Source organism: Pongo abelii, chromosome 1 (genome assembly GCF_028885655.2).
Source record: "Pongo abelii isolate AG06213 chromosome 1, NHGRI_mPonAbe1-v2.0_pri, whole genome shotgun sequence".
Lineage (NCBI taxonomy): Eukaryota > Metazoa > Chordata > Mammalia > Primates > Hominidae > Pongo > Pongo abelii.
This window is the reverse complement of record NC_071985.2, coordinates 13,624,333-13,649,247: the sequence shown is the minus strand read 5'-3', so window position 1 is coordinate 13,649,247 and position 24,915 is coordinate 13,624,333. Positions and strand designations below refer to the sequence as shown.

General features: G+C 47.4%; 1 protein-coding gene and 1 pseudogene across 3 annotated transcripts in view; one reads left to right on the top strand and one right to left on the bottom strand.

Annotated features, from left to right (window-relative positions):
- Positions 1–24,915, bottom strand: part of GNG4 (G protein subunit gamma 4) — a 105,851-nt gene that overhangs the window by 68,622 nt on the left and 12,314 nt on the right.
- LOC112130220 (metal cation symporter ZIP14-like) lies at positions 873–2,596 on the top strand (annotated as a pseudogene).

Genomic DNA, 24,915 nt, shown 5'->3' with positions numbered 1-24,915 from the left:
GCCAAGGTTTGGTTCTCATGCAGCAGAGGAAGAGGGTGTGTGAACCTTTCAAACAGTCCTGACTTATAAGGCTGGCAATCTTCACCTCCTGGGTTCAAGTGATCCTCCCACCTCAGCCTCCTGAGTAGCTGGGACCACAGGTGTGAGTCGCCACGACTGGCTAATTTTTGTATTTATTGTAGAGACGGGCTTCATCATATTACCCAGGCTGGTGTCAAAATCCTGAGCTCAAGTGATCTGCCTGCCTCTGTCTTCCAAAGTGTTGGAATTACAGGCGTGAGCCACTGCGCCCAGCCTAGATTCTCCATTTCTTCTGTGTGATCTTTGGTTGTTTGTGTTTTCCATAGAATTTATCCATTTCATCTCAGCTGTTGAATTTATGGGCATAACATTCTTTGTAATATTATCCTTTTTATGTATGTAGGTCTGTAGTGATGTTCCCTCTTTCATTTCTGATATTGGTCATTTGTATTTTTTTTTTCTTGGATGGTCTGGTTAGAGATTTATTTTTATGAATCTTTTCACAAAAACAGCTTTTGGTTTCATTGACTTTTTTTTCTGTCCTCAATTTTACTGATTTCTGCTTTATTATTTTACCTTTATTATTTCCTTTATCTGCTTCTTTTGAATTTCTCTCTCTCTCTCTTTAGTTTATTAAAGCAAAAGCTGAGGTCAGTGATTAGAGATACCTTTCTTTTTTTCTAAAATAAACATTTTTGCCTGACACAGGGATCAGGGTTCGGGCAGATGGGTGCCTTTGCGGACGTATGGACTGAGCTGCTCCTGCCGTAGCCAGCCACCCTGGGGCCTTGCAGCTGAGGCTGCATGGGGGTGGCTGCTGTCTGCTTGAGTGCCAGGCTTATGTGGTGACCATGAAGCTGCTGTACCTGGCCTTCCATAGCTGCCTCCTACTGGCCCTGCTCAGCTTATGGTGAACTGCTCCTGAGGATCATGCGTCACCCACAGGCATGCACGCTATCAGTGCTACCTCTTTCCTGTGGGATAAACTCAGCAGCTGAACCTGGATGTGGCATGGTCTGGGAGCAGCCTCACTCTGCTCAACTATCTGGATGTGGGAGTGAGGCGGGATAAGGTCAATGAGCCCATGCAGGGGCAGAGGAACCTCTCGATGTGCTTTAGTTCTGGAGACCTCTTTGCTGCCCACAATTTCAGTGGCAGTCATGGATTGGGAGGAGTGAGCTCCAGAAGTTCTGCCACCATTCTCCAGGAGCTAGATTCCTGGCCTGCACCTCTGTGGACCAGGAGAATGACAGAATGCATAGAGCGAAGAGGGGAGGCTCAGCACAATTGAAGTGTGGGAATATGGTCTCCTCCGTGTGACCATTATCATGGATTATCCTGGTGGAACCAATGTTATCACAAGGGACCTTGTAAGTGAAAGGGGGAGCAGGAGAGTCAGTGTCAGGGTCAGAGAGAGATCTGAGGTTGCTGCACTGCTGGCTTTGAAGGTGGAAGGGGGCCACAAGCGAAAGGGAGTGTGCAGCCTCTAGAAGTTGGAAAAGGCAAGAAAAAGGATGCTCTGTCATGCTGTTCAATGCTGGGATGACCATCTAGTGCAACCGAAGTGTGGGGATACGATCTCCTCTATGTGACTGTCATCTCCCTCTGCTCCCTCATGGGCACCATCGTGGTGCCTTCAAGAAGGCCTTTTACAGAAGGAGGCTGCTGCTCCACTTCATAGCTCTGGCGATTGGAATCCTCTAGTCCAATGTGCTCTCCTAGCTCATTCCTGGGGCTTTTGATTTCAACCCTCTGGAAGATGATTATGTCTCCAAGTCTGCAGTGGCATTTGGGGCTTTTATTTTTTATTTTTCAGAGATCTTGAAGATGTTTCTCAAACAGGAAAATGAACATCACATAGACATAGCCATTATGCCTCTGAGAGGCTTCCTTCCAAGAAGCACCAGGAGGAGGGGGGTGATGGAGAAGCTGCAGAATGGGGACCCGGACCACATGAGACCTCAGCACTGCAACAGTGAACTGGATGGCAAGCGGTCCATGACGGATGGGAAGGTCGTGGTGGGCCCACTCTCTGTGCTGGTCCTGCAGGCTCCCCAGAGTGCCTGCTGGAGCTGAAAGGTGTCCACTACTCTATCAGCACTCTGGCCTGGGTGATCACCCTGAGCAACAGCCTCCACAATGTCCTCAGCAGCCTGGCCATTGGCGCCTCCTTCACCGTGTCTGTGGTCCAAGGCCTTGGCACCTGGTGGCCATCTTCCATGAGGAGTTCCCACATGACTTTGTCATCCTGCTTAGCGCTGGGAGGACCATTCAGCACTGTCTTCTTCAACCCCCTTCCACCTGCTGCTATGTGGGTCTGGCCTTTGGCATCCTGGCCAGCAGCCACTTCTCTGCCAGCTGGATTTTTGTGCTGGTTGGAGGAACGTTCTTGAACATTGCTGTGGCTGATATGTTCCCTGAGACGAATGAGGTCTGCCAAGAGGATGGAAGGAAGGGCAGCATCTCCATCACCTTTGTCATTCAGAACCTGGGCCTGTTGGCCAGATTCACCATCATGCTGGTCCTCATGATGTATTCAGGACAGATCCAGATTGGGTAGGGCCCTGCCAAGAGCCTGTGGGATGGGAAGTCAGGCCCTGGGCTGCCTGATCGATCCCTGGCCTGAGGACTCGCCATCCACAAAGCACCATGGAAGAAGTTGTTCCGTTAAAAACTTATACAGACTGTATTCCTGCCTTCAGATGTCAGCGGTGTTTAAAATGCTCTATCCTAGGAAGAAACGTCCCCGGTAACCAGTCTCCAGGTAGTACCTCTCACCCTCTCCTCGCCTCCTTTTCTCTCTGTGACTCTGGAACCTGAATGCAGCTTGCAAGACAAGCCTAACTTTTTCTCTGATTACCCTGGCTTCTTTCCCTTGGAACCGGTGCTGAAAGATTCGTGGGGTTTTTTTTTGTTTGTTTTGTTTTGAGATGGAGATTTGCTCTGTCACCCAGGCTGGTGTGCAGTGGCACAATCTCAGCTCACTGAAACCTCCACCTCCCAGGTTTAAGCAATTCTCCTGCCTTAGCCTCCCCAGTAGCTGGGATTACAGGCACCCAACACCACACCTGGCTAATTTTTGTTGTTCTTGTTGTTTTGTTTGTTTGTTTATTTGTTTGTTTTTAGTAGAGATGGGTTTTCACCATGTTGGCCAGGCTGGTCTCGAACTCCTGACCTCAGGTGATCCATCTGTCTCAGCCTCCCAAAGTGCTGCCATTAGAGGCGTGAGCCACTGTGCCCTGCCCAGTGCTGAAATATTTTGAATCCTTTACCTGACAATGCAAAAATAGAGCCAATGGTTATAACTTGGTTAGAAATATCAAGAGGTGAATCCATAGTTTGGGGCCCATGACATTGGCTGGGCATCCCGGACCTCCGGCTGGCCAGTTTTGAAACAGGTTCACCTCTTCTTACAGAGAAGATGCAGGAATCCCTCCCATTTTTTCAAAGTCTGCTCAGTTGCCTATTACTTCTCTCAGAGAGAACCGGAAGTGAGAACAGATGACAGGGTGAGAGGGGAGGCAGGGATCATCCGGAGTGGGAGAGGAAGTGGGACGGATGCTCTGTGTCTTGTCATGATGCTCATCTGCTCCTAGCGGAATGCCGGGTATTGATTTGGGGGCAGCACCTGGTATTTCCTGGCTGTCCAGGTGAGCTAATGTGGAGGTAATGTAGCTTCCTGGACCTCCTCTTTCAGGTCAACACTGACAGAATGGAGGGTCAGAGAGTCTACAAGGAAACAATATGTTTTGCTGTGATTCTCACTTCTCTTCCCCACTCCTATCTTCAAAGAGACTTGCAGCCTGGGTGCAGTGGCTCACGCCTATAATCCCAGCACTTTGGGAGGCTGAGGTGGGCGGATCATCTGAGGCCAGGAGTTCAAGACCAGCCTGACCAACATAGTGAAACCCCATCTCTACTAAAAATACAAAAACTAGCCAGGTGTGTCGGTGTGCACCTGTAGTTCCAGCTGTTTGGGAGGCTGAGGCATGAGAATCGCTTGAATCTGTGAGGTGGAGGTTGCAGTGAGCTGAGATCGTGCCACCGCACTCCACTCTGGGAGACAGAGTGAGACTCTGCCTCTCTCTAAAAAAAAAAAAAAAAAAAGGAAAGAAAGAAAAGACAAGACAAGACCTGGGAGCTGCCTCCCTAAAAGTACATTCTGAGCATATTTCAGACGTCTCTGTTAGAAGGGAGACTGCACAAACTATCCTCCCCTAGTGGAGATATCTGCACAGTGGCAAGCTGACTGGTAGAATTGGAATGTGGTTTAAGCTCTGCTTAACAAGGGTGATCAGAAATGGAATCAGTGCAAGCAAAATTTAGGATTCGCTACTTCCATAAATAAAAGCATGAATAACAGGGGTCTCTGAAATGTAAGGTCACAAACTCAGTTTGGGGCACTGCAGATGTTTGCAGAATGGCAGCCCTAATGATTATGCTACAGATGGGCTTTCAACCACCTGTCTAGGTTACCGCTTCCTCCCTCACACACACAAAAGAAGTGGAATCCTACGTTGAATTGAATATGAATATGAATTGCTCTGATTCTGCCCAGAAAATGGACGGATATACTTGTCTGTAAAACTGTGGGCCAGCCTCAGGCACGCTGGAGCCCTTGCCTCAGAACTCTGGCTTCAAGGAAAGCTAATCTGCAGAGCTCACTGGGTGAATCGATTTACTACTATCACATGGATAATGTGAGATTCTTTAGCCAATTTGGGGAGCCAGACTCTCCAGAAGCCTTTCTCAGTGGTGCCCGCAGTTGCAGCCCAGGGGCTGTGTTCACAAACTGATTTGTGTGCATGATTCACAAGAGTACTGCTTCATTGCCATTGCCTAAATTTTTAATCTTTTTCTTTTGTTTTTTTTTTTTTTGAGGCAGAGACTCACTCTGTCACCGAGGCTGGAGTACAGTGGCGTGAGTGATCTCGGCTCACTGCAACCTCTGCCTCCTGGGTTCAAGCAATTCTCCTGCCTTAGCCTCCTGAGTAGCTGGGATTACAGGCATGCACCACCCTACCTGGCTAATTTTTGTATTTTTAGTAGAGACGGGGTTTCCCCATGTTGGCCAGGCTGGTCTCGAACTCCTGAGTCCAAGTGATCCTCCCATCTTGGCTTCCCAAAGTGTTGGGATTACAGGCGTGAGCCACTGCGGGCCGCCAGTGAGTTTTTAATCTTCTTAGACAGAAACCTATCCACTCTTAGGCATTAAAAGCAGCATCAGCTGGGTGTGATGAGTCACGCCTGTAATCCCAGCACTTTGGAAGGCTGAGGTGGGAGGATCACTTGGGCTCAGGAGTTCAAGACCACCCTCGGCAACACTGCAAATGCTGTCTCTAAAAAAAAAAAAAAATTATATATTTATATATATATACATATACACACACACACACACACACACACAAACACAAAAATTAATTAGCTGGGTGTGTTGGTGTGGGCCTGTAGTCCCAGCTACTTGCAGGGCTGAGGTGAGAGGATCACTTGAGCCTGGGAGGTGGAGGCTGCAGTGAGCCAAGATTGCGCCACTGCACTCTGGCCTGGGTGACAGAGCAAGACTGTCTCAGGGAAAAAAACAAAAAAGCATCAGTTTTGTTTTCCCTTCTTGGGAGACATCCCTCAAACCAGGGATATTCTTGAAAAGAGCATGAGCAAGGAAACTGGTGGTGATATTACAAGTTTCTCTCCTTATCTTGCCTGTTGACTTCAATAGATTTGAGAATAGGCTGAAGAGGGAGGAAAACTTCAGTGATTGAGATTCTAGATGAAATATCAGGACTGACTCCTGATAGGATTATGGCCAGGTTAACCAAAAACCAATTCCTTGAATGTTGGAATCTAACTTTCTATATTATCTTTATTATTGTTATAAAAACAGTTATTCATCTTTTCTGTTTTATTTTTCTAAAACTGCTTTCAGGAGCTACCAGAAAATAACACTCGAAGTTTATGACTCTGGAAGATTTTGCTTTCCCTAACTCATATTGATGTATTAAATGTATAATTTTAGCATTCCCTATAGATCTTCTTATACCTTAAAAATAATAGCCTTTGTTTTGGAGAAGAATACTAAGTTGGAGTTAGCAGTTTTCTTGTTTAGGAGAGGAGCTCAAAAATATAACCTTTAACAAATGGAAAAATAAAATATGAAATAATAGGGTGCTTTCTCTTTTGTGCACAGCTATATTAAGAAATTTCCTTTCATAGACAGCTGCCTCAAAGGGAAATCCTTTTAAAACTTTTGTTGGAGGTTGGACGTGGTGGCTCACGCCTGTAATCCCAGCACTTTGGGAGGCTGAGGTGGGTGGATCACTTGAGGTCGGGAGTTCGGGACCAGCCTGGCCAACATGGAGAAACCCTGTCTCTACTAAAAATATAAAAAATTAGCCGGGCGTGGTGGCACATGCCTGTAATCCCAGCTACTTGGGTGGCTGAGGCAGGAGAATCGCTTGAACCTGGGAGGCGGAGGTTGTGGTGAGCCGAGATCACGCCACTGCACTCCAGCCTGGGCAACAAGAGCGAAACTCTGTCTCAAAAAACAAAACAAAACAAAAAACTCTTTGGGTACAGAGGTCAGTTCTAGTCGGAACTTAGTGAGGCTGGAGACAGTCATATCATCTGCTGATTGTAAGTTGCCGTTGGCAACAGCTTTGCCTCCTGAGTTGGACTTCTGGGTGTTGAATGTGCTGGTTTTTTTTCTTTTTTGAGACGGAGTCTCGCTCTGTTGCCCAGGCTGGAGTGCAGTGGAGCAATCTCGGCTCACTGCAAGCTCCGCCTCCTGGGTTCATGCCATTCTCCTGCCTCAGCCTCCCACGTAGCTGGGACTACAGGCGCCTGCCACCACGCCTGGCTAATTTTTTATATTTTTAGTGGAGACGGGCTTTCACCATGTTAGGCAGGATGGTCTCGATCTCCTGACCTTGTGATCCACGTGCCTCGGCCTCCCAAAGTGCTGGGATTACAGGCATGAGCCACCGTGCCCGGCCGAATGTGCTGTTTTAAGCATTTGTACATGTAGAAGTCTAAGGAGTAGCCAGTTTTTCTAAAGACTTTTCACCCCTGGCATTAGTAGCTTCAGCCTCTTTCTGGATGGACCAGCCCCTATTAATGTTAGCAAGGAAAGTACACGTCACATGCAGGAACAGTAAGCCAGCACCAGGTGTCTGCTCCTTCTCACCTAGTCACTGGCAGGCAGGCTGCCCCTGTCCTTGCTCCTACAGGTATTTTGTGTCTAGTGTCAATTTTGGGGGCTATTCCTCATTGGTCCGTCACCTTGGGTTTAAAAAAAAGGAGGCTCTGTTTGGGTTGCCTAAGATCTGGTCTTAGTAAGCCCTCTTCTGATGAAATGGTACTATGCTGGAGATTAGCTAAAAAAAAAAAAAAAATAGACTAATTTTTTTAATTTTTCTTTTTCTTTTTTTTTTTTTTTTTTGAGACAGAATCTTGCTCTGTCACCCAGGCTGGAGTGCAGTGGCGCAATCTTGGCTCACTGCAGCCTCTGCCTCCCGGGTTTAAGCGATCCTCCCACCTCAGCCTCCTGCGTAGCTGGGACAACAGGTGTGCACCACCATGCCTGGCTAATTATTTTTGTATTTCTAGTAGAGATGGGGTTTCACCATTTTAGCCAGGCTGGTCTCAAACTCCTGACCTCAAGTGATCTGCCCGCCTCAGTCTCCCAGCGTACTGGGATTACAGGTGTGAGCCACTGCACCTGGCCAAAAAAAGTTGTCCAATATTTGTGTGAGAGGATTTTATTGTTCATATTTCCCTTTACAGTTCTGCAATTCCACTGCAGTATTTTACCTTTTTTTTTTTTTTGGAGACAGGGTCTTGCTCTGTCACCCAGGCTGGAGTGCAGTGGCATGATCACGGCTCACTGCAGCTTTGACCTCCTGGGCTTAATTGTGCCTCCTGCCTCAGCCTCCTGAATAGCTGGGACTACAGGAGTGCACTACCATGCCTGGCTAATTTTTGTATTTTTAGTAGAGATAGGGTTTTGCCATGTTGCTCAGGCTGGTCTCGAACTCCAAGGTTCAAGCTATCCTCCCGCCTCGGCCCCCAGAGTGCTGGGATTACAGGCGTGAACCACTGCGCCCGGCCGCCAGCACATTGTTTTAAAAAATAACTCAGCTGTTATGAAAAGAAATTAGAAAATAAAATTAACTTATGTGGACTGTAAATGATTTGTAAGATTCTATAAATAAAACTATATTCTATAAAAATGAAATGAAATAAAATCAGCATTTAATGGTATGAATTTCCCTTTAATCATTGAGTCCCACACATTTTTATATCAATTCAAAATACTTTCTAATTTCTCTTTTGATTTCCTTTTTGAACCATGGGCTATTTAGAAATGTGTTGTTAGATCAGGTGAGGTTAGATTCTGATCTCAGCTTAATTTTTAGTCTTTGCAACTCCAAAAGACGTGAGTAGTGGTATGAATCCTAATTCTGTTCTCAAAGCTTTTGCTATGTTACTTTGGTTCTCTCCTAAGCATGTGCAGCTAAGGGGTGAGGCTGGAACTTTTGTAGTTCATAAAAAGAGTTAGATGAGGCTGTGCGCGGTAGCTCACGCCAGTTTGAGACCAGCTGGGCCAACATGGTGAAACCACATCTCTACTAAAAATACAAAAATTTGGCCAGGCGCGGTGGCTCACCTGAGGTCAGGTGGCTCACCCAGCACTTTGGGAGGCCGAGGTGGGTGGATCACCTGAGGGCAGCAGTTTGAGACCAGCCTGGCAAACATAGTGAAACCCCGTCTCTACTAAAAATACAAAAATTAGTCAGGTGTGGTGATGGACCCCAGCTACTCAGGAGGCTGAGGCAGAAGAATCGCTTGAACCTGCTGGGAGGTGGAGGTTGCAGTGAGCTGAGATTGCACCATTGCACTCTAGCCTGGTGACAGAGTGAGACTCCATCTCAAAAAAAAAAAAAAAAATTAGCCAGGCGTGGTGGTGCATGCTTGTAATCCCAGCTACTCGGAAGGCTGAGGCGGGAGAATCGCTTGAACCCGGGAAGCAGAGGTTGCAGTGAGCCGAGATCGCGCCACCGCACTCCACCCTAGGCAACAGAGCGAGGCTCCAGTTTCAAGAAAAAAAAAAAAAAAAAAAAAAGAATAAGATGATCCACTTCTCCCACTCTCTCCTCTCCAGGGTTTCTGCCACACCCTCCAGTTCAAAAGGGCACCTTTTCCTGTTTCCCTGACCAGAAAGACAGGATTTATCTTGGAGATTTAGCCTGCATGCAGCCACCACTGTGCAATTCTGAACTGGGGCCCGTTCTTGGGGCAAAGCTGTGAGAGAAAGGAGAAAAAGAAAAAAAAGGATCACAGGGTTCCCTTTCCCCAGTTCCTCTGGCCACCCATGTGGGGTTTCCATCAGAACATTCGCTACCCGCACGGCCACCGCGGCAGCCCTGCTCTTGGGCCCACTCAGGTCAAAGCCACAAGAATAAGGAGAAAACAAATGTAAAGGACACTCCCATCCACACAGGTCACTTCGCGGCCTCTGCCTGTCCTCCGCAACCCACATGCTCTTGTGTGATTCGTGAGTCCTCAGGGAGTTGCTTTTTATATTTTTCCAGCGTTTTTGCTGCAGTCTGCAGGAGAGAGGGACTGTTGCGGGCTTGCTCCATCCTGGGCTCTCCATATGCCACTCCCTCTGCTGAGAACGCTCTTCCTTTCTTGTCTGGTGAGCACCTATTCCACTCCCATACCTTGCATCAGCTGTCCTGACCTCTGGGGGATCTTTCCTGACCTCCAGGGGATCTTTCCTGACCACTTTCACCTTTTAAATTCAGAGCGGGGCGTGCCTCCGTCACAGCAGCCTCCCTCATCATTGTGTCTCCCCAGCAACCAGCAGCTGGGGTAGGAGAAAGACCTCCTCTTCCATGCACATCTCTGTATTCCCAGCTTGCAAAAAGCTGATGGAAGAATGATCATTTCTATTATCTATCTGATTCTCTACTAAAGAGACAAAATGGACATCTAAAAATCACAATAACACAAAAACTCCACAATGTTTAAATGCTGTGAGCCGAAGATGGAGGGTCCTCTGAGGCTTTGCCTGGCCAGAGTACAGGTGAAAAGCACACGCCTGAAGAGCGTGGCTCTAGCAGTCCCTTCAAAGATCATCTAGTACTTCAGTCTGTGTGGCCAATTCCTTTTCTTTCTTTTTTTTTTTTTTTTGAGACAGAGTCTCGCTGTATCACCCAGGCTGGAGTGCAGTGGCATGATCTTGGCTCACTGCAACCTCTGCCTCTTGGGTGCAAGCAATTCTCCTGCCTCAGCCTCCCGAGTAGCTGGAATTACAGCCATGCACCACCACGCCTGGCTAATTTTTGTATTTTTTTTTTAGTAGAGATGGGGCTTTCACCATGTTGCCCAGGCTGGTCTCAAACTCCTGACCTCAAGTGACCCACCCGCCTCAACCTCCCAAAGTGTTGAGATTGCAAGTGTGAGCCCCCGCGCCCAGCTGCCAATTCCATTTTGACATGATATTGTTTCAATAGAAAGGCTATTTTTACAAAGTAGAAAGTGACAGAGGAAAATGATAATTTTGAGTTTTCCATTTCATTTTTTAACTGAAGAAAAGACAAAAGCTGTCATACTCCAGCTCCTAGCATTATTCAAGAATGAATTTTCTATAACCATTCCTCGGGCAAACCATTCATTTTTACATTCCTGAAGAATTAACTTTGTTAAAAAACAGGATGTCTTTGTTCCAGAGTATCAAGGTTTTGCTTTACATTGTGTGCAATTTTGCTTCTCATTTCATTTGCTTCCTATGAGATTTTTTTAGCGCTAAGACAGATCAAAGAAGGTTTCCTTGTTGTCTTTGGCTCCACTACCATATCCTCTCCCAGCCCCTCAGCCAACTGGTTATTTGCTTGGCCAGTAGTGCTATTTGCAAACAGGCTCCTGAACACTGGGAGAAGATGGTTGCTGGTAAATTGCAGCTTGTGGGAATATCTGCAACACACAGCTGACTTTCTGGAATGTGGGGAACAGCCGACCTCAAATGTAGGTTCAAGGAGGAACCAGAGCCTGCTGAGGACCCACACTGAGGTGCTGGTGGATGCGGGCAGCTGCCAAGCTGATGAGGAAGCGTTTACAAGAAGCAGGTCAGGGCCCCAGCATGGCAAAGGGGCTCTGGGGCTTTGGGGGAGAGAATGAAGATTGATGTCTTTTGCAGGCTGACCCTGTGACCCACACAAAGCCACAAGAATGATATCCCTTTCCCTTGCTTTCTCCTCTTGCCCTGGGACAGTACTTTTCTTCCCCATTTTCCTAGCCTTCTTTTGCAAACTTCCCAGCATTTAAAAAAAATAAACTTTATTTTTTAGAGCAGTTTTAGGTTCATAGCAAAGGTGAGCAGAAAGTACAGAGTTCCCACATAACTCCTGTCCCCAAACAGGCACAGCCTCCCCCATGAACATCCTGCACCAGAGGGGTCCAAGGACCCAACACTGACACATCATTATCACCTAAAGTCCATATAGTTCACAATAGGGCTCACTCTTGGCACTGCACATTCTATGGGCTTTGACAGATGTCTAATGACAGGTGCTCACTATTATGGTGTCACACAGAGGAGTTTCCTGCTCTACCTATTCAACCCTCCCCAATCCCAAATTCAGAGCGGGGGGTGCCTCCATCACAGCGACCACTGATCTTTATACTGTCTCCATACTTCTGCCTTTTCCAGGATGTCATATAGTGGGAATCATAGTATGTAGCCTTTTCAGACTGATTTCTTCCACTCAGCAATACGTATGTAAGTCTCCTCTATGTTGTGTCATGACTTGATAGCTCATTTCTTTTTTAGTAGTGAATACTATTCCATTTTCTGGATGTTTCACAGCTTATTTATCCATTCACCTACTGAAGAACATCTTGGTTGCTTCCGAGTTTGGGCAATTATGAATAAAGCTGCTATAAACATCTGTGTGCAGGTTTTCGTGTGAACATAAGTTTTCAACTCAGGAAAATTCCAAGGAGTGCAATTGCTGGAGCATATGGGAAGAGGAGGTGTCGTTTTGTAAGGAACTGCCAAACTGTCTTCCAAAGTGGCTGTTGCATTTTGCATTCCCAACAGCAATGAACAAGAGTGTCTGTTTCTCCAGATCCTGGCCCGCCTTGTGTATTCTCAGGGTTGTGGATTTTGGCCATTCTAAATGGTGTGTAGTGGTTTCTCCTCCTTTTCATTTGCATTTCCCTAATGACATATGATGTTGAGTTTCTCTTCAAATGCCATCTTTGTATCTTTGGTGAAATGCCTTTTCAAAACTTTTGCTCATCTTTAATAAGATTTTGTTTTGTTTTGTTTTCTGTTGAGTTTTAAGAGTTCTTTTGTATTCTGAGTAACAGCATTTATCTGATGTCTTGCAAACGTTTTCTCCCTGTCTGTGGCTTGTCTGCTCATTCTCTTGACTTTCCCAAGCTTTCCAAAGCTCATAGGGAGGGCCTGGACTAGAGGGAGGCTAGTGAGGGACCTAGAACACAGAATTTAAAGAGGTGATCTATCTCAGGGCCTTGCAAGGGCGATGCGACACGGCCGAGTGCCTCTTTAAATTCTCACCTAATTCTGGTCCTGCTGATGTGGTCAGACTTCAGCTGCACTAATGTCCAGCCCCACCGTCTACTGAGCAAACTCGTCACTCTCTGATAGGACCTTTTCCGTGACCATTGCTGCCAAGACAGCAGCTTCATAAAGAACACCAAGCTGGGCATGGTGTCTCATGCTTGTGATCCCAGCACTTTGGGAGGCCAAGGCAGTCGGATCATCTGAGATCAGGAGTTAGGGACCAGCCTGGCCAACATGGTGAAACCCCGTCTCTACTAAAAATACAAAAATTAGCTGGGCGTGGTGGCGCATGCCTGTAATCCCAGCTACTCAGGAGGCTGAGGCAGGAGAATGGCTTGAACCTAGGAGGTGGAGTTTGCAGTGAACAGAGATTGCACTCCAGCCTGAGTGACAGAGTGAGACTCTATCTCAAAAAAAAAAAAAAAAAAAAGAACTTAGAACCCAAATTAGAGACTGTCTTTGGGACTGGGAGACTTTCTCATGACAAACAAGAGGAAGAGAAATGCACTATTGCTACTCACAGACCTGAGAGAGGCTCTGTCACTTTGCAGCATGACTTTCTGAAAACTGCCTTATCTCTCCTAGCCTGGGGTTTTCACATCTGTGGAATAGGTAAAATGCACTTACCCCATGACATAGTTTTTTTTTTTTTTTTTTGAGACAGAGTCTCACTCTGTGGCCCAATCTCAGCTCACGACAACCTCTGCCTCCCGGGTTCAAGCAATTCTCCTGCCTCAGCCTCCCGAGTAGCTGGGACTACAGGCGTCCACCACCACACCCAGCTAATTTTTGTATTTTTAGTAGAGACGGGGTTTCATCATATTGGCCAGGCTGGTCTCAAACTCCTGACCTTGTAATCTGCCCACCTCGGCCTCCCAAAGTGCTGGTATTACAGGCGTGAGCCACCGCGCCCGGCCGATATAGTTTTAGATGAAATGAGATCACGTGAGTGATGGGTTTGGAAAACTGTCTGGTATGGCACAGGGGACCGTAAGGAAGTGGCAGCTCTGACCACCACGGATGCACGCAGGAACCAGCTGCGGCAGTGAATCTGTGCTTCAGACTTGTGCTGCAGACCATTTACAATGGCTTCTCCCCAGGACACTGTTGGAAACTGCAAGGCTTCCGGGTATGTTAACTTCATCAGAGAGGAAGACTGGAGTATACTGAGCTCTTTGAAAGGAAAACCAAGTTCCTTAGTTTCAACCACGAGACTGGATAGTATTTTGTGATATCAACCAATACTTCCCCATTCAAGGAAGGGATGGGTGTGATGGGTGTGATGGGTTAAAAAACAGACATGGGGCCGGGTGCGGTGGCTCATGCCTGTAATCTCAGCACTTTGGGAGGCCGAGGTGGGAGGATCACCTGAGGTCAGGAGTTCAATACCAGCCTGACGAACATGAAGAAACCCCGTCTCTACTACAAATACAAAATTAGCTGGGCGTGGTGGTGCACACCTGTAATCCCAGCTACTCAGGAGGCTGAGGCAGGAGAATGGCTTGAACCCGGGAGGTGGAGGTTGCAGTGAGCCGAGATTGCGCCATCGCACTCCAGCCTGGGCAACAAGAGCGAAACTCTGTCTCAACAACAACAACAACAACAACAAAAAACCAGACATGGCCCAAGAGTCTTTCTGGCTTTTGTTTCCAAAAGACTAAACCCCAGAGGTGAGAAAGAATTCAGAGTATAGGAGGAAAATGTCTTGGCCAGAAGCAGGAGGAAGAAGAGCGTTGCCGCCAGGACCAGAGAGTGACCCTGTCTGCAAGCTGGGGTGGTTGGGGGCCTTGAAGCCTTGTTAGGAGATGGGGGGGTTACAAGACCCTAGGACAAAATGGCCATTGGGTGCCCTGAAGCGGAGGAGGTCATGGGCAGTCTTGTGAAGAGTTTTGTGCCCCTAGGCAGGACCCAAGACCACCAACAGCAACCAGCCTAAAGGGTCCCCACCCAGATGATGGTGTCCTACGGGTCACCCAGCGGACAGATACCTGGTCCTGCGTAAGTTCTGGGGAAACACTGAGGCAACCCCAAGCAGACCAAACAGGCAGAATGCATGCTTCGATTTGAGTTTTAAAAAATTTAGAAAAGTCCCTTTTCCCCGCATATCCGAATGTGTGGATTGAGACTCGCATCAGCCCTATTCACTTTGATCCGCAGGTGCTAGACAGTGGCCCTTTTTAAAGACAGCTTCCCTGAAGGAAGCCCAGCCTCCTTTCTCTGTAGGGCTCCTCTCACGGTTTGCCATTCCCTTCACTTTTGCATTTGTAGAGTCTTCAGCTTCCTTTGGTTCTGAGCAGGACCCGGGAGACGGACATGCATTTCCTCCCTGACAAAACTGGCACTTGTTCTCCTTGGAAGTGATAAAGTCAAACACTTGCTTGATTTTTTTTTTTTTTTTTTTTTGATTTTTTGTTTGTTTGTTTTTAGAGATAGGGTCTCACTCTGTTGCCTAGGTTGGAGTCCAATGGTGCAATCACAGCTCACTACAGCCTCAAACTCTTGGGCTCAAGAGATCCTCCCGCTTCAGCCTCCTGGATAGCTGAGACCCTAGGCGCGTGCCACCATGCCCCGCCAATTAAAAAAAAAAATTTAAGACGGGGCTTGCTTTGTTGCCCAGGCTGGTCTTAAACACCTGGCTTCAAGCCATCCTCTCACCTTGGCCTCCCAAAGTGCTGGGATTACAGGTGTGAGCCACCATACCAAGTTGGGATAACTCTTCTGAAATGTCAAATGCAATTACAAGAAGCAAAAAAAATTGGTCCCAACTTCTCCCATATGGTGTGAAAAATTAAAGAATTTCAGTGCAGTTGCCTTTACTCTCAGGGACCTAGGCCTTTTCCACTTGCATGCTTTTGCTTCCACTACTTTATTTACTTTACCCCTCCTTGACTCAGCACCCAGCGCTTCTTGTGAAAAGCCATCTCTGCCCATCTTCAAGGGTTCATTCTGAGGCTACCAGCCTCTCAAATTTTTCTTTCTTTCTTTTTTCTTTCTTTTTTTTTTTTTTTTAAGATGGAGTCTTGCTCTGTTGCCCAGGCTGGAGTGCAGTGGCACGATCTCGGCTCACTGCAAGCTCCACCTCCCGGGTTTAAGCGATTCTTCTGCCTCAGCGTCCCGAGTAGCTGGGACTAGCATGCCACCATGCCCGGCTAATTTTTGTATTTTTAGTAGAGACGGGGTTTCACCATGTTGGCTAGGCTGGTCTCGAACTCCTGACCTCAGATAATCTGCCCGCCTCAGCCTCCCAAAGTGCTGGGATTACAGGCATGAGCCACCGTGCCTGGCTCAAAGCTTTCTTGAGCCAGCCAGCCACCTTGGCCCCTGGACCTGAGCACTCTCCTTCATTTCTATGAAACTTCCGGGTTTTTACTGTCTTCATCACATAGTTCACCTCTACTTATCCTTTCTCATGTTGGTGGACAATGAGTTATTTCCAATATTTTCTTTCGTACAATGATGTTATGAGCATGTCTCTTGCACGATAATTTTTCCAGGGTAGATACTACAATAGGATTAGAGTTGGTGAGTAGAGATGCCACACATCTTCACTTTTACCCTTCCCTGTCTGTGAAAATAGAAAAAGAGTAGCCTCCATTCCCCATAACTTTACATACACTAAACACACACTCACGAAAGAGGCTGGTCATCTTTATTCAAGATATTGAAGAATTCTCTTGTGGAACTGTTTCAGAAAGGTCCCCAAATTGTCAGCACCTTAAAGCTGCCAGATACACATCTTCAAATGCCATAAATACTTGAATGTTTGCTGCTGAAAACAGCAGCCTGTGACTCAACTACTTGAATAATCAAGACCAACAGCCTGATGATGCCACACTCTCATCACTTATCAGATGCCGTCATCAAGGCTGAGCAGCAAAAGCCGGGTGTTTTGTTTGTCTCGGGAATTCTGATGAGAGTACACAGTTTGCAAAGTGCCAGCCAGCACAGCCTGAGACAGCAATTCAAGGCCTCTGGAGCAGGGTCGCCTGTCATACGCAAGTCCTGTCTGATGGCTCAAGCTGCCCCAGGAATGACCAGAAAGTCACCATGGGAGTGTGGACGCAGCTCAGAATGACCTAGACGCACGGCCTGTAGACTCGAGGGACACGGGCTGTGGAAGAGGAACTCTGAAATACTACTGTAGCTGGTGTTAGAAAAAAATTATTTGGGTGACCAGAGGCTGAGATGGCTGTTTTGCCTAGGATTCTGACCTAAGCAAACTAAACCCCACTCAATGTCAACAGTAAAATGAAACGTGAGCCTAACCAATCACAAACCACCAGCTAATTTCTAATGAGAGACTCTCCATTTTTTTTTTTTTTGAGACAGAGTCTTGCTCTGTCACCCTGGCTGGAGTGCAGTGGCGTGATCTCGGCTCACTGCAAGCTCTGCCTCCCAGGTTCAAACGATTCTCCTGCCTCAGCCTCCTAAGTAGCTGGAATTACAGGCACGCACCACCACACCCAGCTAATTTTTGTATTTTTAATAGAGATGGGGTTTCACCATGTTGGCCAGGCTGGTCTCCAGCTCCTGACCTCAGGTGATCCGCCCTCCTCGGCCTCCCAAAGTGCTGGGATTACAGGTGTGAGCCACTGCGCCCAGCTGAGACTCTCCACTTTAACTGATCAAATATTTTTTCTTTGTCTTGCTTCCAAGAACACCTTATAAATGTTTACCCCTCACGCTCCCTCAGTGGAGCCCTCTGAGGGAGGGCTTTCTTTTTTTAATTGCAGTTTGATGCTCTCCAATTAATGAATCACCCTCTGCTCGGATAAACTCTCTAAAATTGTAATGTGCCTAGGTTGATCTTTCCACACTGGTTACACGCTGCTCTAACAGCTGAGAACCTCTGGGAAGCACCGTCCTGGAGCATGCAACACTGAGGGCTGGTGGGCATCGATGCTCTGAGAGGAGGCCCGGTGCCTGGACCCTAAAGTGGCTTCTGCATTAACACTGTTTGCATGCCCAGCGTAGCTTACTTTTTTCTTTTCTTTCTTTCTTTCTTTTTTTTTTTGCAGACAGAGTCTCGCTCTGTTGCTCAGGCTAGAGTGCAGTGGTGCTACCCTGGCTCACTGCAACCTCCTCCTGGGTTCAAGCGATTCTCCTGCCTCAGCCTCCCGAGTAGGTGGGATTACAGGTGTATGCCACCATACCCGGCCAATTTTTGTATTTTTAGTAGAGACGGGGTTTCACCATGTTGGCCAGGCTGGTCTCGAACTCCTGACCTCAGGTGATCCACCTGCCTTGGCCTCCCAAAGTGCTGGGATTACAGGCATGAGCCACTGCGCCTGGTCAATTTTTTCTAATTCCTATGAGTGGCAATACGTGGATGAGTTCTCAGTTAACCAAAAGACAGCAAGAATACTTCCTTCTGTGCACACCTCAAACAGCAGAGTTTAAGTGAAGCCTGGGAGGGCCTGGGAGGTCACCAGCAGAGGGCTGTGTGCCGAGGCTTGCTGCTTCCCAGCTGAACAGCACCTCATGCAGGGCAAGGCTTAGTTGACATGTTTTTCTTTCTTTCTTTTTTTAAGAGACAGGGTCTTGCTCTGTCAACCAGGCTGGGGTGCAGTGGCACCATCATGGCTCACTGCAGCCTTAAACTCCTCCTGGGCTCAAGTCATCCTCCTGCCTCCTTCCCGAGAAGCTGGGATTACAGGCACACACCACCATGCCCAGCTAGTTATTTTATTTTTTGTAGAGGCAGGGTCTCACTAGATTGCTTAGGCTGGTCTCCAACTCCTGGGCTCAAGCGATCTTCCCACCCTGGCCTCCCAAAGTGCTGGGATTACAGGCATGAGCCACTGCACCCGGCCAACATGTTTTTCATCTGTGTGCAAAGACTGAATACCTAGGCTGCAAAATGAGCTCCCAGAAATGAATTAGAAAATTCTGCCTTACAAGTACAAACAGAGAAGTGGTTCTGGAGACGTGGTTTAACCAACTGGAAAAAGTATTTTTCAGACAGGAGGAGTGGATGAGGAGCTAGGAGACTTGCTTTTAATCCTATTTCTATTTTTAAAAATTATTTGTATGACTTTGAACAAGGTTTTTTCTCTTTGTGTTTTAGTCTTCCCTTTTGTAACTGTCTGTCATCTTCCTGCCCCAAAATGATTAGAATTAAGTAAAATGCCTCAGCTGGGAACAAAACCAAGATGACGACTTGGCACATTCCTAGTATATTAGACATTGTCATCGGCCTTTGTTGAGATTAAGCAACAACTTAATGGCTCGATTCTGAAAAAACAAAAGCAAAAAGAAAAAGAAAAAACGTAGTCACGTAGTTTTCATTCTAGATTAGAAGCATGGATGAAACCGAATGACTATTCAAAGACAACTGTTTTTAAAAGAGGAAGGAAGAACTAATCTTGAAGGCTGTCACCCACGGACACTGCTGATCATCTGTTCCATACATTCAAAGGATCTCTCTACGGTGGTTATTCAGACTTTGCAGACAGGCTGGTGTCTGTTGCTCAAGTACGCCATGCATGGAAGAGAGTATATTGGCAGCAGTGAAAAAAAAAATAGGACTCATTTAAAAGCCTGGAAATAATCTGGATACTTTCCAGGAAAAACGATGTAGAGTCTGACGCAGTTGTTGTTGTTTTAATGAGTGACAGCCTGCTGCTGGTCCCTGCGATATGGTTGTTCATGGAGACTTGGCCCTGAGCAGCAGAGCTGGTGGTATGAATGGCAGGCTGGGGATGGAGACAAGCAGGGATAAGTTCCACTTCTTCCCAGCAGCCAAAAAAGCCACAGATGAGAAGATCTGCCCTCTGTGCCAGCACCCCTTCACCTGAAATGATAGAACTTCTCATGTACCATATGGCGGGACAGTGCTGGGAAGCCTCTGAGCAAGACAGTCTGCCAGGGAGGCTGGCTCTGGTTATTTCTCTTTCCACTTTATTTTAAAATTTAAAAAATTTTTATTTTTGAGACAGGGTCTCGTTCTGTTGCCCACACTGGAGTGCAGTGGTGCAATCATAGCTCACTGCAGCCTTGAACTCCTGGGCTCAAGCGATCCTCTTGCCTCAGCCTCTCAAGCTGCTGGGACTACAGGTGCATGCCACTGTGCCCAGCTAAGTTTTAAAATTTTTTGTAAAGACAGAAGTTCACTTTGTTGCCCAGGCTGGCCTCAAACCCTTGGCCTCTTGCAATCCTCCCACCTCGGCCTCCTAAAGTGCTGGGATTATAGGCATGAGCCACTGAGCTCAGCCTCTTTCTCCTCTCAACCAGAAGTCACCCGATGGTGGATGAAGAAGCACCTGGATGGGAGAAGTCCAACCAGGATAAGGCCATAAAAAGCAAGAAAAAGGTACACATGGCCCAGCTCATGGACAGTCTTTATAAGCAAATAGGGAAGGAGAAAAAGACGAGTATTCAAATGCGAGAAGCAGAAAAATAAAGCTCTGGTCCTAGGTAAGGTTCATGGTGGGAGATGGGAGCATTCAAAATCAGAGAGAGCTGAGATTGGGGTCCTACGGGATGGCACAGTTAGTTCCACTGATCACTAACTAGTCCCCACTCCTCCAGGGAGGGTGAGGGATCAGCTAGTCTCAAAATTACCCTCCACCCCTGCACCAGGAAGACTCACTCTCTGTAAAGCTTCCCAGTCAATGCCCTTGTGTCACGGGTGGTTACTGTCTGGGGCCAGTGGCACGGGCAGTAAAAAAAAGAATTTACCAAGACAGTCATAGGTAAAGAAATGCAGATTTATTAGCAAAAGCATGGAAATATGTTGCAAGAAAGCAATAGGCCAGTCAGCAAGATAGGAGCTGACTGGAGGAGACAAAGGCTTGCTGGGGATTTTATAGGATGGAGCTTGTTCTGTGTGCTGGAGAGGGCTAAGTGCAGTATTGATAATGTCAAGGAGGCTGTGAACTAACTTGCATTTCTCTATCAATTGAGGGTCTGGTGATATCTGGGTGCAGGAAGATCGTGAGTTATTTGTGCAGATGGGCTATGTGTCCTAGACCATGAAGAAACGCAGATTTATAGCTTATCTGTATTTTCTTTCTGCCTTCCCTTGCTCCCACCAGCCAGGCTCCTTGTTCCTAATTAGGACCCCGCAGTAAGGCTGCCTTCCTTTGCTGGCTAGACGCAGTGGCTTACGCCTGTAATCCCAGCACTTTGGGAGGCCGAGGCGGGTTGATCACATGAGGTTGGGAGTTTGAGATCAGCCTGACCAACATGGAGAAACCCCGTTTCTACTAAAAAATACAAAATTAGCCAGGCGTGGTGGTGCATGCCTGTAGTCCCAGTTACTCGGGAGGCTGAGGCAGGAGAATAGCTTGAACCCAGGAGGCGGAGGTTGCAGTGAGCCAAGATGGTGCCATTGCACTCCAGCCTGGGCGACAAGAGCGAAACTCTGTCTCAAAACACAAAACACAAAAAACAAAACAAAACAAAAGACATACTTCCTTTGCTGAAGTCAGCAGCTGATAGAGGAAGGCAATACAAAGCCGGGTATAGACAGTGAATAAATTTAGAAAATGTACCAGAACATGGCATTGTTAATGACCCATGGAGCACCAGAAATGGAAGGATTTTGCAAACCATGGTTCCAACGGTTTTAAAGCACAGAGTTTAAACATTTATAAATTAGGTCCCTTCTAAAGTCAATCAGACAAATGCAGTCTCTTACAGCCTCATATGGTTTGGATATTTGGATATCCAAATCTCATATTAAAATGTGATTCCTTTGGGAGGCCGAGGCGGGTGGATCACCTGAGGTCAGGAGTTTGAGACCAGCCTGACCAACAGGGAGAAACCCTGTCTCTACTAAAAATACAAAATTATCCAGGTGTGGTGGTATGTGCCTGTAATCCCAGCTACTTGGGAGGCTACGGCAGGAGAATCGCTTAAGCCCAGGAGGTGGAGGTTGCAGTGAGCCAAGATCGCACCACTGGACTCCAGCCTGGGCAACAAGAGCAAAACTCCGTCTCGGGGGTGGGAAAAATGTGATTCCTGATGTATGGAGGTGGAGCCTGGTGGGACGCGTTTGAGTCATGGGGGTGGAGCCCCCATGAACGGCCTGGTGCCCTCCCGTAGTAACAAATGAGTTTTCCCTTTATTAGTTCACAGGAGAGCTGGCTGTTTAAAATCAGCCCGGCACCTCTTCCCATCTCTCTTGCTCCCTCTCGCCATGTGACATGACTGCTCCCCCTTCGCCTTCTGCCATGAGTAAAACCTTCCTGAGGCCTCCCCAGAAGCAGATGCTGGTGCCATGCTTGTACAACCTGCAGAACTGTCGGCTAAATAAACCTCTTTTCTTTATCAATCACTGAGCCTCAGGTATTTCTTTATAGCAACACAAAACTGACTAATACATGGCTGTATTTTCAGTATCTGTTGCCACAGAAGATACAACACGACAAAGCTGTGATTAACTCAGTAACACACTTAAATTCATTTTTATTAATCCCAAAGGCATCTATGCACACTTGCAAATTAATCAGCAGGATACAAACACATGGCAGTCGCGATTGCTCTACACAGGTTTCCTGGGTTGTGCACCTGTATTCAGAGAGACCCCTTGCAGTGGCTCTGAAGCCCCAGCTTCCACCTTGAGGAAGCTGAAGGGCAGAAGACGGAAGCTAATTTAACCTCCTTAACCAACCAGTTAGTGTTTGAGAACCTGGTATTGCTGCACTGCGAGGGGACACCCAGGTAATGGCCAGGAACCTTCCTCTTGCTGGACAGGTAAGCCCAGACTAGTGTAGGGAGGAACTGGCTCTCTCTCTGTAGAGGGAGAATATCCTGAGAGACAGGGCTGGGCTGTTTTCACCGTGCTTCCTCGTATCTGCCCTTCCTCTGACCAGCCAGAGTTATCCGCACTGCCTCAAGGAGAAGGAGGATGATTAAATAGAAGTGCAAAGAGGAATTTTGCTTTTTACTTCCAAAGCGGGTTCGGAAAGCCTTCCTCAGGAACAAGTTTTAGACGCTAAAGCCTTTGATTTATTTGAGGAAGGCTCTTTGGGATCTCAGAAAAGGGGAACTCCAAAGGTACAAGGTCCTGCGGTGAGGCCTGGGGCAAGGTCTAGGGGAGCCCCGTGTAGAGGACAGCAGCTGGCACTGAGCAGCAGGCCTGATTCCCTCGTCTTTGTCACATGGGGAGCAGTGCCTGCAGCAAGCCATGGCCACGCAGGGGCACGGCACCCACGCTGAGACCTCCCATCAGAGACCTCCCATCAGAGACTTCCCATCAGAGACCTGCATATCTCCATGGGTCCTCCAGCAGGGCACTTGCCTGTGTCCTGAGATGTTGTTGAGCCTCAATCAAATTGCTCCATACAACAATCTCATGTTAAGACCAGAGATCTGATGAACCCCCAAAGCAGGGTGGGATCCCCGATACTGACAGGCGATGACATGCGGATGCCCCAGCGTTGTACTTCTGTACCTGGGAGGGACACATCGGAACTGGATTCTGGGACCCCATTTCCTTGTAAGTGCATTCTAGGTCTTTCCCTGCTACCCCAGCTGCTACCTCTTACCCCTAGGGCAAGAGGATGCCCTAGGAACAGTGTGGAGTTTGAGTGGAAGCCCTGGGTGCCATCCTTGCTCTGCCAGGCACCTTGTCCTGATGGTGATTCTCCTTTGAACCACAGTCTCCTCATTCAAGAATGGGGATAAAGATCCCTGCCTCCCCACTGCACTCCAGCCTGGGCGACAGAGCGAGACTCCGTCTCAAAAAAAAAAAAAAAAAAAAAAAAAAAAAGATCCCTGCCTCCTGGCATTTCTGTAAAGATCAAGTGGACAGGGTACATGAATGCTTTTAGCCAACTGCAAAATGCTAATCAAATGCTAGTGATTGCTCCTTTGAAAATCCAAGCATAGCCTGCAAAATACTTGGAATATAAATTGAGCAGACATATAGGGAGTAGTTTTAGGTTATGCTTACGTGTCCTTTATTTAAAAAAACAATGCTTAAAACACCACCTAAAAATTCCTCTGACCACTTATTTCAGTCAAACGCTGGAAGATGGGGGATGTTTTATATTAAAGAATTAGAATGAGACTGGGTGCGGTGGCTCACACCTGTAATCCCAGCACTTTCGAAGGCCAAGGTGGGGGGATCACTTGAGGCCAGGAGTTCAAGACCAGCCTGGGCAACATGGTGAAACCCCTTCTCTACGAAAAATACAAAAATTAGCTGGGCGCAGTGGCGCGTACCTGCAATACCAGCTACTAGGGGAGGCTAAAGCATGAGAATCGCTTGAACCTGGGAGGTGGAGGTTGCGGTGAGCCGAGATTGCACCACTGCACTCCAGCCTGGGAGACAGAGCAAGACTTTGCCTCAAAAAAAAAAAAAAAGAAAAAAATTAGAATGAGGAAAACAATGATGAGGTGGAAACAGATGTTTGAACATAGGAGAATTTTTGATGCATAAGGATGCTGCGGGCACTTAACTAGATGTCTGCCCTTCACTACCTGGCCAGGGTGGCACTTTTAATCCATCTGATAATGGAGAGAGGCGGCGCAGTCTGTATGGGCACACAGCTCACTCTGCGGCTGAAGCCACGTGTGGGCGCACTGGGCCCAAGGAGCTGACCTCCGCTCTTGTGGCACTCCCAGTCCGGCACAGACTTGAGGAGAACACCGAAAAGGAGCCCAGGCCAATGGCCTGCAAAGCCACTTCCCTCTACTTGGCCAAGAAGAGCTTCCCGGACCCTGGCTCCTGCCTGCGCATCTGGCCAGCTTCATCTTCCAATGCTCCTGGTCTCCCAATAAGCCCCAGTTGCTGGACTGCTGTTTTTAAATCCCTTCCAGGCAGGAGGAACAGAAGAGAGGTGAGTGGGCAGGTGCAGGTCCTGGAGCCTGAATCTGCTCCTTTCTAGCTCCGGAAATTTGGGCAATTCCCTTCACCTTCTGCTTTCTTCCCTTCAAAATAGAGGAATGGCTATATTGGTTTCCTATTGCGGCTACAACACATTACCCTACATTTATGGCTTAAAACAATGCAGTTTTATTATTTTACAGTTCTGGAGTTCAAAAGTCTGAAATGGGTCTCAATGGACTAAAATCAAGATGCCAGGAAGGCTGTGGGTGGAAGCTCTGGGGAGAGTTCGTATTTCTGCCTTTTCCAGTGTCCTCAGTGATCTGCAATCCTTAGCTTGTGGCTCCTCCTGCATTTTTTTTTAACATTTTACTTTAAGTTCTGGGATACATGTGCAGAACGTGCAGGTGTGTTACATAGGTATACGTGTGCCGTGGTGGTTTGCTGCACCTATCAACCCGTCATCTAGGTTTTAAGCCCTGCCTGCATTAGGTATTTGTCCTAATGCTCTCCCTCCCCTTTCCCCTCA